A 15,277-nucleotide genomic window follows, 5' to 3' on the forward strand; every position below is an offset into this window, starting at 1 on the left:
TGAGACAGAGTTTCACTCTTGTTACCCAGGCTGGAGTGCAATGGCGCCATCTGGGCTCACCGCAACCTCCGTCTCCTGGGTTCAGGCAATTCTCCTGCCTCAGCCTCCTGAGGAGTAGCTGGGATTACAGGCACGCGCCACCATGCCCAGCTAATTTTTTGTATTTTTAGTAGAGACGGGGTTTCACCATGTTGACCAGGATGGTCTCGATCTCTTGACCTCGTGATCCACCCGCCTCGGCCTCCCAAAGTGCTGGGATTACAGGCTTGAGCCACCGCGCCCGGCAAGAGGTACAATCTTTACGGTCTTTTGTTTGTTTTCCTTCAATAACATTTATTGGGTGTGACAGAAGGGCTGGATTTTGAAGTAAAGTTCTATCTTTAATAGACACCAAAGAGTGTTTAAGGAAATTCAACATCCATTCCTGCTTTTTCTTTTTTTTGAGACAGAGTTTCGCTCTTTGTTACCCAGGCTGGAGTGCAATGGCGCAATCTTGGCTCACCGCAACCTCCGCCTCCTGGGTTCAAGCAATTCTCCTGCCTCAGCCTCCCGAGTAGCTGGGACTACAGGCGTGTGCCACCATGCCCAGCTAATTTTTGTATTTTTAGTAGAGACAGGGTTTCACCATGTTGACCAGGATGGTCTCGATCTCTTGATCTCGTGATCCAGCCGTCTCGGCCTCCCAAAGTGCTGGGATTATAGGCGTGAGCCACCGTGCTGGGCCTGCCATTCCTGCTTTTTAAAACTCTCATTAAAATAGAAATAGATCAGGGCCAGGCGCGGTGGCTCTAGCCTGTAATCCCAGCACTTTGGGAGGCCGAGGCGGGTGGATCACGAGGTCAAGAGATCGAGACCATCCTGGTCAACATGGTGAAACCCCGTCTCTACTAAAAATACAAAAAATTAGCTGGGCATGGTGGTGCGTGCCTGTAATCCCAGCGACTCAGGAGGCTGGGGCAGAAGAATTGCCTGAACCCGGGAGGCGGAGGTTGCGGTGAGCCGAGATCGCGCCATTGCACTCCAGCCTGGATAACAAGATCGAAACTCCGTCTCAAAAAAAAAAAAAAAAAAGAAATAGATAAAATTTTTAAATTGTGGTAAAATATATATGATAGAATTTACCATTTTAAACATTTAAGTGTATAATTCAGTGACATTTAAGTACATTGACAATGTTATGTTGACTTTTTTTTTTTTTTTTTTTGAGACGGGGTCTGGCTCTGACACCCAGGCTGGAGCACAATGACACCAGTTTGGCTCACTGCAACCTCTGCCTTCTGGGCTCAAGCCATCCTCCCACCTCAGCCTCTGGAGTAGTAGCTGGGACTACAGGCACAGCACCACCATGCCCAGCTAATTTTTGTATTTTTTGTAGAGACAGAGTTTCCCCACATTGCCCAAGATGGTCTCTGACTCCTAAGCTCAAGTGATCTGCCCGCCTCAGCCTCCCAAAAAGCTGGGATTATGGGAGGCTGAGGCGGGAGAATTGCTTGAACCTGGGAGGCGGAGGTTGCAGTGAGCTGAGATCAAGCCGCTATACTCTAGCCTGGCACCTGAAAAAAAAAAAGAAAAAAAAAAAGTTGGGATTACAGGCATGAACCACGATGTTCAGCCAAAAACTTTTTTAATTAGCTGGGCATGGTGGTGTGCTTCCCTAGTCCCAGCTACTGAGGAGGCTAAGGGTCTAAGATAGGAGGGTCTCTTGAGCCCAAGAGGTGAAAGCTGCAATGAGCCATGACCATGCCAGTGTACTCCGGCCTAGGTGACAGCCCTTGTCTCAAAAAAAAACAAAGTGTGGCTGTCCCCATCCCCCCATTGGTTTCTTCTCTTATCATGTTGTCTCTGCACATGCTAGCTCTATGCTGTCTTCTGCTGATTGGAAGCAGCCTAAAGCCTTCACCAGAAGTAGATGCTGCTGTCACACTTCTTATACACCCTGCACATCTGTAAGCCAAATAAACTTTTCTTCTTTTTTCTGAGACAGGGTCTCACTCTGTCTCCCAAGCTGGAGTAAAATGGTGCAAAAATGGCTCACTGCAGCCTCCTGGGCTCAAGAAATTCTCCCACCTCAACCTCCCAAGTAGCTGAGACCACAGGCATGCACCACCATGCCCAGTTAATTTTTAAAAATTTTGTAGAAATGGGGTCTTACCATGTTGCCCAGGCTGGTCTCAGACTCCTGAAAGCAAGTGATCCTCCCATCTTGGCCCTCTAAAGTGCTGGGATTGCAGACACCAGCCACTGCACTCAGCCGAGATTTTTTTTTTTTTTTTGAGATGGAGTTTCACTCATGTTACCCAGGCTGGAGTGCAATGGCGCGATCTCGGCTCACTGCAACCTCCGCCTCCTGGGTTCAGGCCATTCTCCTGCCTCAGCCTCCTGAGTAGCTGGGATTACAGGCACGCACCACCATGCCCAGCTAATTTTTTTGTATTTTTAGTAGAGACGGGGTTTCACCATGTTGACCAGGATGGTCTTGATCTCTTGACCTCGTGATCCACCCGCCTCCGCCTCCCAAAGTGCTGGGATTACAGGCATGAGCCACCGCGCCCGGCCTGAGATTTTTTTTTTTTTTTTTAATTGCTTAAAAATTTATTTTAAAAGGCCAAAGGAGACGATGAGTGGGCTGATACAAAGTGGTTTGTCAGGAATTCTCATTGGTTTACCAAAATGACATTGATTAGTAATTGACTATACATTGTTGAACTACAGGGTAGGAGTTATGGCATATAGAGCGTGGCATTTTACAGCTACTTGGTGTCAGTCTAGAGCCCACATAGCAAGGGGCTGTAAGAAGAAATTATTTAGCCCAAGATGGTGGAGAGGATGAGTTGTGGCATGCTGTTACTTTTCTTATTTTTTTATTGCATTTTAGGTTTTGGGGTACATGTGAAGAACATGCAAGATTGTTGCATAGGTACACACATGGCAGTGTGATTTGCTGCCTTCCTCCCCATCGCCTATATCTAGCATTTCTCCGCATGCTATCTCTCCCCAACTCCCCACTCCACGCTGTCCCTCCCCTATTTCCTCCCCGATAGACCCCAGTGTGTGATGCTCCCCTCCCTGTGTCCATATGTTCTCATTGTTCAACACCCACCTATGAGTGAGAACAAGCGGTGTTTGATTTTCTGTTCTTGTGTCAGTTTGCTGAGAATGATGGTTTCCAGGTTCATCCATGTCCCTACAAAGGACACGAACTCATCGTTTTTTATGGCTGCATAGTATTCCATGGTGTATATGTGCCACATTTTCCCTGTCCAGTCTATCATCAATGGTCATTTGGGTTGGTTCCAGGTCTTTGCTATTGTAAACAGTACTGCAATGAACATTCGTGTGCATGTGTCCTTATAGTAGAATGATTTATAATCCTTTGGATATATATCCAGTAATGGGATTGCTGGGTCAAATGGAATTTCTATTTCTAGGTCCTTGAGGAATTGCCACACCGTCTTCCACAATGGTTGAACTAATTTACACTCCCAGATTTTTTTTTTTTTCTTTTTTTTTTTTTTGCAATGAGTCTCACTCTGTTGCCCAGGCTGGAGTGTAGTGGCATGATCTTGGCTCACTGAAACCTCCACCTCCTGGGTTCAAGTGATTCTCCTGCCTCAGCTTCCTAAGTAGTTGGGATTACAGGCACGTGCCACCACGCCTGGCTAATATTTTTGTATTTTTAGTAGAGATGGGGTTTTACCATGTTGGCCAGGCTGGTCTCGAACTTCCAACCTCAGGTGATCCACCCACCTTGGCCTCCCAAAATGCTGGGATTACAGGCGTGAACCACCATGCCTGGTTGAGATTTTGTATGACTAAGTCAATACCTTACTAGTTATAGGTCTATTCAGGTATGCTATTTCTTCTTTGAGACAGTTTTCTTAGTTTCTGTGTTTCTAGGAATTTATCCATTTTGACTATGTTATATAATTTGTTGGCACAGAATTGTTCGTTATATCCTCTTATAATTTTTTTTTTTTTTTGAGACAGGGTCTTACTCTGACACCCAGGCTAGAGTGCAGTGGCATGATCACAGCTCACTGCAGCGTTAACCTCCTGGGCTCAGGCAACCCTCCCAAGCCCAGCCTCTTGAGTAGCTGGGATTACAGGCATGTGCCACCATGCCCAGCTAATTTTAGTATTTTTAGTAGAGTGGGGGTATCACCATGTTGGCCAGGCTACTCTCAACTCCTGACTTCAAGTGATCCTCCTGCCTCAGCCTCCCAAAGTGTTGGGATTACAGGTGTGAACCACTGTGCCTAGCCTAGTTTGTTCTTTTTCTAGTTCTTTCAGGTATACAGTGAGATTACAATTTTAGATCTTTTTGTTGCTTTTTGAGACAGGGCCTTGCTTTAGCCCAGGCTGCAGTGCAGTGGCACGATCACTGCTCACTGCAAACTGTGTGTCCCAAGCTCAAGTGATCCTCCCATGTCAGCCTCCCAAGTAGCTGGGACTACAGGCCTGCACCACCACACTGGGATAATTTTTGTATGTTTATTTTGGTAGAGATAGGGGGTTCACCATGCTGCCTAGGCTGGTCTCAAACTCCTGGGCTCAAATGATCCTCTCACCTTGGCCTCCCAAAGTGCTAGGATTATAGGCACGAGCCACTGCACCCAACCAGATCTTTTTAAAAAATATGGGTTTTTACAGTTATAAATTTCCCTCTCAGTTCATTTTTACAGCATCCCATAAATTTTGGTGTATTATATTTTCATTTTCATACATCTCAAAGTGTTATTAATTTCCCTTGTGTTTCTTCTTTGACCTATTGGTTGTTTAAGGGTGTGTTATTTGAAAGTCATGTGAGTGGTGAAACCCCGTCTCTACTAAAAACACACAAAAATTAGCCGGGCATGGTGACGCATGCCTGCAGTCCCAGCTACTTGGGAGGCTGAGGCAGAAGAATCACTTGAACTCGGGAGGTGAAGGTTACAGTGAGCTGAGATCGAACCACTGCACTGCAGCTTGGCAACAGGGAGAGACTCTGTCTCAAAAAAAGAAAAAAAAGAAAGTCATGTGAGCTGGGCATGCTGGCTCACACCTGCAATCCCACTCTAATCCCAGCACCATGGGAAGCTGAGGCAGGAAGATGGCCTGAACCCAGGAGTCCAAGACCAGCCTGGGCAATATAGTGGGAAGCTGTCCCTATAAACAACAAAAAAAAACTCTAACTAGGTGTGATGGTGTGCACCACTAGTCCCAGCTATTCGGAAGGTCAAGATTGCAGTAAACCATGATCGTGCAACTTCAATCCAATCTGGGTGACAGAGTAAGAACTTGTCTAAAAAACAAAATAAGGCCAGTGCGGTGGCTCACACCTGTAATGCCAGCACTTTGGGAGGCCAAAGCAGGCAGACCATGAGGTCTAGAGTTTGAGATCATCCTGGCCAAAATGGTAAAATCCCATCTCTACTAAAAATAAAAAATTAGCTGGGTGTGGTGGTGGGTGGCTGTAATCCCAGCTACTCAGGAGGCTGAGGCAGAAGAATCGCTTGAACCCGTGAGGCAGGGGTTGCAGTGAGTGGAAATCATGCCATTGCACTCCAGCCTGGAGACAGATCGAGACTCGGTCACAATAAATAAATAAATAAAACAAAAAGTCATATCAAGGAAGACGAAGGAGTAGAAAGCTCTAGGAATCCATCTTTCCACAGCAAAAACCAAGCTGGTTGAAATGATCTGAAGCAACCACTTTGGAAATCTGGTCTAGTACAACATTTTCAGCATCCAGGGGAAAGCTTAATGAAGAGGCTGGTAAACTTCAGTAAATTTTCACTTTTCTCAAAGCAGCTGGTACCTCCAGTCCAATGATAAGCATCTACGTGGAGAGCTCCTATAGACCCTTTCCTCTACACACAGTTTCCCCTATTGAAGGACATAGTTGCTCCCAGGATTTGGCAATTTTGAATACAGCTACCATAAATATTCATGTACTGAGTTTTGTGCAAACATTTTTCTTAACTCATTTGCTAGCTTTGGGTTTTTAAAAACTCATTTGGGGCCAGGCGCGGTGCCTCATGCCTGTAATCCCAGCACTTTGGGAGGCCAAGGCAGGCGGATCATCTGAGGTCAAGAGTTCAAGACCAGCCTGGCCACCATGGCAAGACCCTGTCTTTACTAAAAACACCAAAGTTAGCCTGGCATGGTGTCAGGCACCTGTAATCCCAGCTACTCGGGAGGCTGAGGCAGGGAGAATTGCTTGAACCCAGGAGGCGGAGGTTGCAATCAGCCAAGATCGTGCCATTGCACTCCAACCTGGGTGACAGAGCAAGACTCTGCCTCAAAAAATAAATAAAATAACTCATTTGGTCTTTGGTAAATAATTAAAAGCACAATTGCTGCATTAAGAATGTTTAGCTTTGTAAGAATGCTACGGATGCGGTGGCTCACACCTGTAATCCCAACACTTTGGGAGGCTGAAGTGGGCAGATTGTCTGAGCTCAGGAGTTTGAGACCAGCCTGGCCAACATGCTGAAACCCCATGTCTACTAAAAATACAAAAAATTAGCCAGGCATGGTGGTACACGCCTGTAGTCTCAGTTACTCTGGAGGCTGAGATAGGAGAATCACTTGAACTCAGGGGGCAGGGTTTGCCGTGAACCTAAATTGCACCACTGCACTCCAGCCTGGGTGGCAGAGCGAGACTCTGTCTCAAATAATAATAATACAGGGTGAAGCACAGTGGCTCATGCCTGTAATCCCAACACTTTGGGAGGCTGAGGAGGGCAGATCACCTGAGGTCAGGAGATCGAGACAAGCCTGGCCAACATGGAGAAACCCTGTCTGTACTGAAAATACAAAAATTAGCTGGGCATGGTGGCAGGCGCCTGTGATCCCAGCTACTCGGGAGGCTGAGGCAGGAGAATCACTTGAACTCAGGAGGTGGAGGTTGCCTTGAGCCTACATCATGCCACTGCACTCCAGCCTGGGTGACAAGAGTCAGAGCCCCTCTCAAATAAAAATACAAAAATCAGTTAGGTGTGGTGGCAGGTGCCTGTAGTCCCAACTACTCGGGAGGCTGAGGCAGGAGAATTGCTTGAGCCCAGGAGGCAGGGGTTGCAGTGAGCCGAGATTACACCACTGCACTCCAGCCTGGGCTGCAAGGCAATACAGAAAGAAAAAAAAAAGGAAAAGAAAACAAAAGGAAAGGAAAAGAGGAAGGAGGGAAAGAAAAGAAAGAAAGGAAGAAAGGAAGAAAGATGGAAGGAAGGAGGGAGGGAGGGAGGGAGAGAAAGGAGGGAAGGAAGAAAGGAAGGAAGGAAGGAAAGAAGGAAGGAAGGAAGGAAGGAAGGAAGGAAAGAAACTGCCAAAGTGTCTTCCAAAATGGCCATACCACTTGGCGTTTCTACCAGCAATGAATGAGAATTCCTGTTGCTCCACATCTTGTCAGCATTTGGTGGTGTCAGTGTTTTGGATTTTAGCCATTGCAGTGCTATCTTACTCTTTTAGTTTGCAGTTCTCTGATGACACATGATGTTGAGCATCTTTTCATATCCCTGCTTGCCATCTGTATATCTTCTTTCGTGAAATGTGTGTTCAGATCTTTGCCCATTTTAAAAATTGGGTTATATGGCCAGGTGCAGTGGCTTACACCTATAATCCTAGCACTTTGGGAGGCCAACGTGAGAGAATTACTTCAGGCCAGAAGTTTGAGACCACCCTGGCCAACATGACAAAACCCTGTCTCGACTAAAAATGCCAAAAATTATCCAAGTGTGGTGGAGCACACATGTAATCCCAGCTACTCAGGGGACTGAGGCACAAGAATCACTTGAACCCGCGAGGTGAGGTTGCAGTGAGCCAAGATCATGCCACTACACTCCAGCCTGGGCGACATAGAGAGACCCTGTATCAAAATAAATAAATAAAACTAAAAATTGGGTTGTTTTCCTATTGTTGAGTTTTTGTTTTTGTTTTTGTTTTGTTTTGAGACAGTCTCACTCTGTTGCCCAGGCTGTAGTGCAATGGTGCTATCATGGCTCACTACAACCTCTTCCTCCCAGATTCTCCTGCCTCAGCGTCCCAGGCAGCTGGGATTACAGGCACCCACCACCACGCCTGGCTAATTTTTTCATTTTTAGTAGAGACAGGGTTTCTCCATGTTGGTCAGGCTGGTCTGGAACTCCTGACCTCAGGTGATTTACCCGCCTCGGCCTCCCAAAGTGCTGGGAATACAGACGTGACCCACTGCACCTGGCCACAAAGTACATTGATTTCTTATATATCAGCAATGCACAACTGGAATCTGAAATTTAAAACACAATGCCATTTACATTAGCATCAAAAAAATATTTAGGTATAAGCTCGGTGTGGTGGCTTGTGCCTGTAATCCCAGCTACTCAAGAGGCTGAGCTGGAAGGATTGCTTGAGGCCAGGAGTTCGATACTAGTCTGGGCAATATAGCAAGACTCTGACTCTAAAGAAACAACAACAAAAAAAATTAGTCAGGTGTGGGGCACACACCAGTAGTACCAGCTACTTGGGAGGGTGAGGTAGGAGGATTTCTTGAGCCCAGGAGTTCAAGGCTACAGTGAGCTATGATCATGTCACTGTACTCCAGCCTTGGTGACAAAGTGAGACCCACTCTCTAAAAATAAAATAAATAAAAGAGTAAGGTATAAATCTATACCTAAAATATGTACAAGGTCTATGTGAGGAAAACTACAAAACTATGATAAAGAAAATCAAAGATCTACATAAATGGAGATGGGCTAGGCATGGTAGCTCATGAATTACTGGCCCGTTATTTCAGCACTTTGAGGGGCCAAGGTGAGCAGATTATGTAAGCTCAGAAGTTTGAAACCAGCCTAGTCAATATCTAGGCTGTCTCTACAAAAAATACAAAAAGTTTGTCAGGTATCGTGGTCCATGCCTTGTAGTCCCAGCTATTCAGGAGGCTGAGGTGGGAGGATCACCTGAGCCCAGGAAAGTGGAGGCTGCAGTGAGCCATGATTGTGCTATTGCACTCTTGCCTGGGCAACAGAATGAGACCCTGTCAAAACAAGAAATAAAAATAAATAAATAAATGGAGAGATGTTCCATGCACATGAATAGGAAAACTCAAAACTCAATATGGTCAAGATGTCAGTTCTTCCCAACTTGATCTATAGTTTCAGCACAATCCCAGTAAAAATCCTAGCAAGTAATTTTGTGAAAATAGACAAATTAATTCTAAATTAATTCTAAAGTTTGTTGTTGTTGTTGTTGTTGTTGTTTTTCTTTATGAGACAAGGTCTCACTCTGTTGCCCAGGCTGGATTGCAGTGTCATGATCACGGCTCACTGCAGGCTCCACTTCCCTGGGCTTGGGTAATCCTCCCACCTCAGCCTCCCAAGTACCTGGGACTACAAGTGCTGGCCACCACACCCAGCTAATTTTTTCTGTATTTTTTCTTTCTTTTTCTTTTTCTTTTTTTTTGAGATGGAGTCTTGTTCTGTTGCCTAGGCTGGAATGCAGTGGCACAATCTCGGCTCACTGCAATCTCCGCCTGCCGGCTTCAAGGGATTCTCCTGCCTCAGCCTCCTGAGTAGCTGGGATTACAGGCCTGCCACCATACCCAGCTAATTTTTGCATTTTTAGTAGAGGCAGGGTTTCACCATGTTGGTCAGGCTGGTCTCAAACTCCTGACTTCCTCAGCCTCCCAAAGTGCTGGGATTACAGGTGTGAGCCACTGCTCCTGGCCTGCATTTTTTTCTTAGAGATAGGGATTCGCCATGTTGCCCAGGCTGGTTTCAAACTCCTGGGCTCAGATGATCCTTCTGCCTCAGTCTCTCAAAGTGCTGGGATTACAGGTGTGAGCCACTGAACCCATTCTAATTCCAAAGTTTATATGGAAAAGCAAAAGGCCAAGAATGGTCAACACAATATTGAAGAAGAATGAAGTCAGAGGTGTGACATTTCCTGACTTTAAGACTTACTATAAAGCTACAGTAACCAAGACAGTATGGACCAGACTTGGTGGCTCACACCTGTAATCCCAGCACTTTGGGGAACTGAGGCAGGAGGATCACTTGAACCCAGGAGTCTGAGACCAGTGTGGCTACATGTGAGACCTGGTTTTCATTTAAAAAAATAAAAAGGTGGGGCGGGGGGGCTGGTGTGGTGGCTCATGTCTGTAATTCCAGCACTTTGGAAAGCTGAGGCGGGCAAATCACCTGAGGTCAGCAGTCTGAGATCAGCCTGGTCAACATGGTAAAACCCTGTTTCTACTAAAAATATAAAAAGTAGCCGGGCGTGGTAGCTTGCCTCCTGTAATCCCAGTTACTTGGGAAGCTGAGGCAAGATAATTGCTTGAACCTGGGAGGTAGAGGTTGCAGTGGGCTGAGATTGTGCCACTGCACTCCAGCCTGGGCAACAGAACAAGATGCCATCTCAAAAAAAAAAAAGAGAGAGCCGGGCGCGGTGGCTCAAGCCTGTAATCCCAGCACTTTGGGAGGCCGAGGCGGGTGGATCACGAGGTCAAGAGATCGAGACCATCCTGGTCAACATGGTGAAACCCCGTCTCTACTAAAAATACAAAAAATTAGCTGGGCATGGTGGTGCGTGCCTGTAATCCCAGCTACTCAGGAGGCTGAGGCAGGAGAATTGCCTGAACCCGGGAGGCGGAGGTTGCGGTGAGCCGAGATCGTGCCATTGCACTCCAGCCTGGGTAACATGAGTGAAACTCCGTCTCAAAAAAAAAAAAAAAAGAGAGAGAGAGAGAGAAAAGAAGGAAAGAAAATCATGACAGTATGGTATTGGCAAAAATAGACCAATGAAACAGAATAGATCCCAGAAATAGACCCATACAAATACAGTCAACTGATCTTTGACAAAGGAGCAATGGGAATTCAATAGAGAAAATAGTCTTTTCACAAATGGTCCTGAACAATTGGCCATCCACATGCAAAAATAAAAATAAAAATCTAGATGTATCTTAGACCTTTCATAAAAATTAACTCAAAATGGGTCAGAGACTTAAATGTAAAATACAAAACTATAAAACTCCTAAAAGATAACAGCGGAAAATCTAGGTGACCTTGGCTTGGTGATAACTTTTTTTTTTTTTTTTTTTTTTTTGAGACAGTCTTGCTCTGTTACCCAGGCTGGAGTGCAGTGGCACAATCTTGGCTCACTGAAAACCTATTTACTTTCCAGCTTCCGAGTTTGTCAGGGAAAGTTTGTGAAAAAAAATTCTTTTCTTCCTGTGAATGGGCCATACTTCCCTTTTCTTCATATGCTTTATAATTTTTTTGAGAACTGAATATTCTGGCCAGGCACAGTGGCTCACACCTGTAATCCTAGCACTTTGGGAGGTTGAGGTGGGCGGATCCCTTGAGTCCAGGAGTTTGAGAACAGTCTGGGCAATATGGTGAGACACTGTCTCTACTGAAAATACCAAAAAAATTCCCAGATGTGGTGGCACGTGCCTGTAGTCCCAGCTATTCAGGAGACTGCAGCCTGGGTGACAGAGACCCTGTCTCAAAAAACAAAACAAACCAAAACAAACAACACTAGAAATAAAATGAAAAACAACAACAACAATAAAAACACCCAAAACTGAATATTCTTTTTTTTTTTTTTTTTGAGACGTAGTCTTGCTCTGTCACCCAGGCTGAAGCGCAATGGTGTGATCTTCACTTACCACAATCTCTTCCTCCTGGGTTCAAGTGATTCTCCCGCCTCAGCCTCCAGAGTAGCTGGGATTACAGGCGTGCACTACCAAACCAGGCTAATTTTTTGTAGAGACAGGGTTTCACCACATTGGCCAGGCTGGTCTTGAACTGATCTCATAATCTGCCTGCCTCAGCCTCCCAAAGTACCAAAGTGCTGGGATTACAGGCATGAGCCACCGTGCCCAGTCAACTCTGGAAATCTTATTCTCCCACTCCTCAGGGATTTTTTTTTTTTTTTTTTTGGACCCTGAGTCTCACTCTGTTGCAGTGCAGTGGTGCAATCTTGGCTCACTACAACCTCTGCCTTCGGGGTTCAAGTGATTCTCCTGCCTCAGCCTCCTGAGTAGCTGGGATTACAGGCATGTGCCACCATGCCTGGCTAGTTTTTTGTATTTTTGGTAGAAGGGTTTCACCATGTTGGCCCAGCTTGTCTTGAACTCCTGACCTCAGGTGATCTGCCCACCTTGGACTCCCAAAGTGCTGGGATTATAGGTATGAGCCACTGCACCTGGCCTAAATTTTTGCTCGTTGAGGGCTGGAGCCATCTGTGATTTTTCCAAACTATTTTTGCAAAGTGTATGTCTCCTGTTGTGTGTATGTGGTTCCTGAAGTTTGTTACTGCTTATAAAGCTGAACTGCAGTAGTGTAATCACTGCTTACTGCAGTCTCCACCTCCTGTAATCAAGCAATTCTCCCACCCCAGACTCCCTAGTAGTTGGGAGTTTGCAGGCATGCACCACCATACCTGGCTAATATTTAAAATTTCTTGTGGAGACAGGGTCCCACTATTTTGCTCAAGCTGGTCTCAACCTCCTATGTTCAAGTATTCCTCCTGCCTCAGCCTCCCAAAGTGTGAGCCGCTGTGCTCAACCTCTATTATCTCTGTAGTCAGCTAGTGAGTGAGCTGACAAAGATCTTCTGGCTTAAAAAACAAACAAAAAAAGGCACGGGGCCTTTAAATCTTCTGAGATGTTGCCAAGGTGGAGTGGGGTGGGGTATTAATGCAGGAATTGCATCTGAAAGGCTGAAACCAAGGCAACCATCTCAGGGTACCTTCAGGTCCACCAGCGTGCACAACCCTAAATTTTTGGAGGGCAAGGTCCCCATGCCTGTCCTGGTACCAGTCAGCTGCTTTCAGAACTGGGGCCGCTATCCCCACAACGAGGTGAGGATGAGGAATGGGAGTAGTAGCTGCTTGATTCACACTACTCTCTTCATCCAGCAACCCCCTTGTTAAATGTCTGATCAGGTTCCACAGTTGTGAAACAGTTGATTACAATCACTGCTCTTTCCAGCTCAATGGTTGCTTTGATCCAGTAACCAACCCCTAGAGCTTCCAATTCCACCATTATGCATGCCTTCCCTCTACACTCCTTTGGTTACTGTAGCTTGGTAGTTAAGTTTTTAAAATGGGAAGAATTTTATATTTTCTTTAAAACATTAAAAAAATATATTTTGGCTATTCAGAGCCTCTTGCCATTCCATGTAAATTTGGGAATAAGTTTTCAAATTTCTGCAAAAAAAAAAGGCCATTGGAATTTTGATAGAGACTGTAGAAATTGTATTGAATTTGTAGAATGCTTTGAGAGGTATTGCCATCTTAATATTAAGTCTTCCAATCCATGAACACAAGATGTCCATGTATTCAGGTCATAAGTTCGTTTTTGGTAACCATCACACCTATCTATTTCCAAAACTTTTCCATCATCCTAGACAGAAGCTCTGTGACCATCAAGCAGGAGTAACTCCCCATCTGCCCCCTCTCTCTATCCCATGCTAACTTCTATTCCGTCTCTGTAAACTTGTCTGTTCTAGACACCTCACGTAAGTGGAATCATACAATAGTTATCTTTTTGTGTCTAGGCTTATTTCACCTAGCTGCCCTAAGTTCTTAACCTATATGCAACACAGATCCCCACTTTATTTTTATTTTTTGTAGTCTCTCTCTGTCGCCCAGGCTGGAGTGCAGTGGCATGATCTTGGTTCACTGCAACCTTTGCCTCTCGGGGTCAGGTGATCCTCCCACCTCAGCCTCACAAGTAGCTGGGACTACAGGTACACACCACCATGCCTGGTTAATTTTTGAAGAGATGGAGTTTCACCATCTTGGCCAGGCTGGTCTCGAACTTCTGGGCTCAAGCAATCTACCTGCCTTGGTCTCCCAAAGTGCTGGGATTACGGATGTGAGCCACCACACCTGGCCCAGATCCCCACTTTACAGATAAAGCACAGGGGCCAGGTACGGTGGCTCACGCCTGTAATCCCAACACTTTGGGAAGCCAAGGTGGGTGGATCACCTGAGGTCAGGAGTTCAAGACCAGCCTGGCCAACATGGCGAAACCCCATCTCTACTAAAAATACAAAAATTAGCCAGGCATAGTGGCATGTGCCTATAGTCCCAGCTACTTGGAAAGATGAGACAAGAGAATCACTTGAACATGGGAGGTGGAGGTTAGCTGAGATGGTGCCACTGCACTCCAGCCTTGGCAACAGACTGAGACTCCATCTCAACAAAAAAAAAAAAAAAGAAAAAAAAAAAAAAAAGAAGCTGAGCACAGACAGGCAGGTAATTTACCTAATATTACTCAACTGGTAAGGATGGTGCTAGCAGCCAACCCCTATACTCTTAACCTGATGCTTCACTTCCCCTCACTAAACCTCCTTGGCTCAAGTTAGCTGCAGAGGGGCCAAAACTCGTAATCAAGAATGACATCTCCTTGCCACAAGGCCCCATACTCCTCTAGATATGCTGGAGAGCAGCTAGGCAACCTCTGCTGCAGCATTCACTCACTCCCTGTGCCAGGCCGATGGTCCTGGGAAAACAGGTGAACTCCCACCCAATAGTGGGAGAGGGAAATTTAAAGGGCTTTACCCAGGCTGGGGGTCAAAAAGGGAAGCACTTTAGAAGTAAGTGCCCTTGCTCAGGCATGGTGGCTCATACCTACAATCCCAGCACTTTGGGAGGCCAAGGAAGGAGGATCACTTGAGCTCAGGAGTTCTAGACCAGCCTGGGCAACATAGCAGGACCTTGTTTCTCCAAAAATAAAAATTAAAATTAAAAAATTAGCCAGGGGTAGTGGCAGGTACCTGCAGTCCCAGCTACTCAGGAGGCTGAGGTGGGAGGATCAACTGAGCCTGGGAGGTTGAGGCTGCAGTGAACCGTGATTGTGCCATTGTACTCCAGTCTGAGAGACAGAGGGAAACCCTGTGAAAGAAAGAAAAGAAAGAAAAAAGAGAAAGAAAAGAAAAGTGCCTTTGCAGCCAAGAGTCAAAAGCTAGCAATTTGGCTGGTAGCGTTTAAAGGTGAGGAGAAAGGGAAGGGAAGGTAGGGAGGAAAGTGGTCGCTGGTTATTTTCTGTGAATACCCTGTATATATAGATTTCTGTTTACTCACTCACTTTCCTACTTATGGCCTTTGGGCTGTGCCCAGGTTAGAAACTATGAGAAAAGCTGCAGTAATCTTATTTTTGCTAGAGTATCCCTGTGCCCCATGAAAAGGCACATGCCTAGGGATGGAACTGCTGGGTCTGAGGCTAGCTGATATTCCTGCTTTAGAAAGTCATGCCAAATAGTTTTCTATAGTGTTGGTGCAAATTTACACTCTCAGAACCAGGGAGAAGAGA

Source organism: Sapajus apella, unplaced genomic scaffold (genome assembly GCF_009761245.1).
Source record: "Sapajus apella isolate SASKATOON/1434 unplaced genomic scaffold, GSC_monkey_1.0 scaffold23, whole genome shotgun sequence".
In the NCBI taxonomy this organism is placed as follows: Eukaryota; Metazoa; Chordata; class Mammalia; order Primates; family Cebidae; genus Sapajus; species Sapajus apella.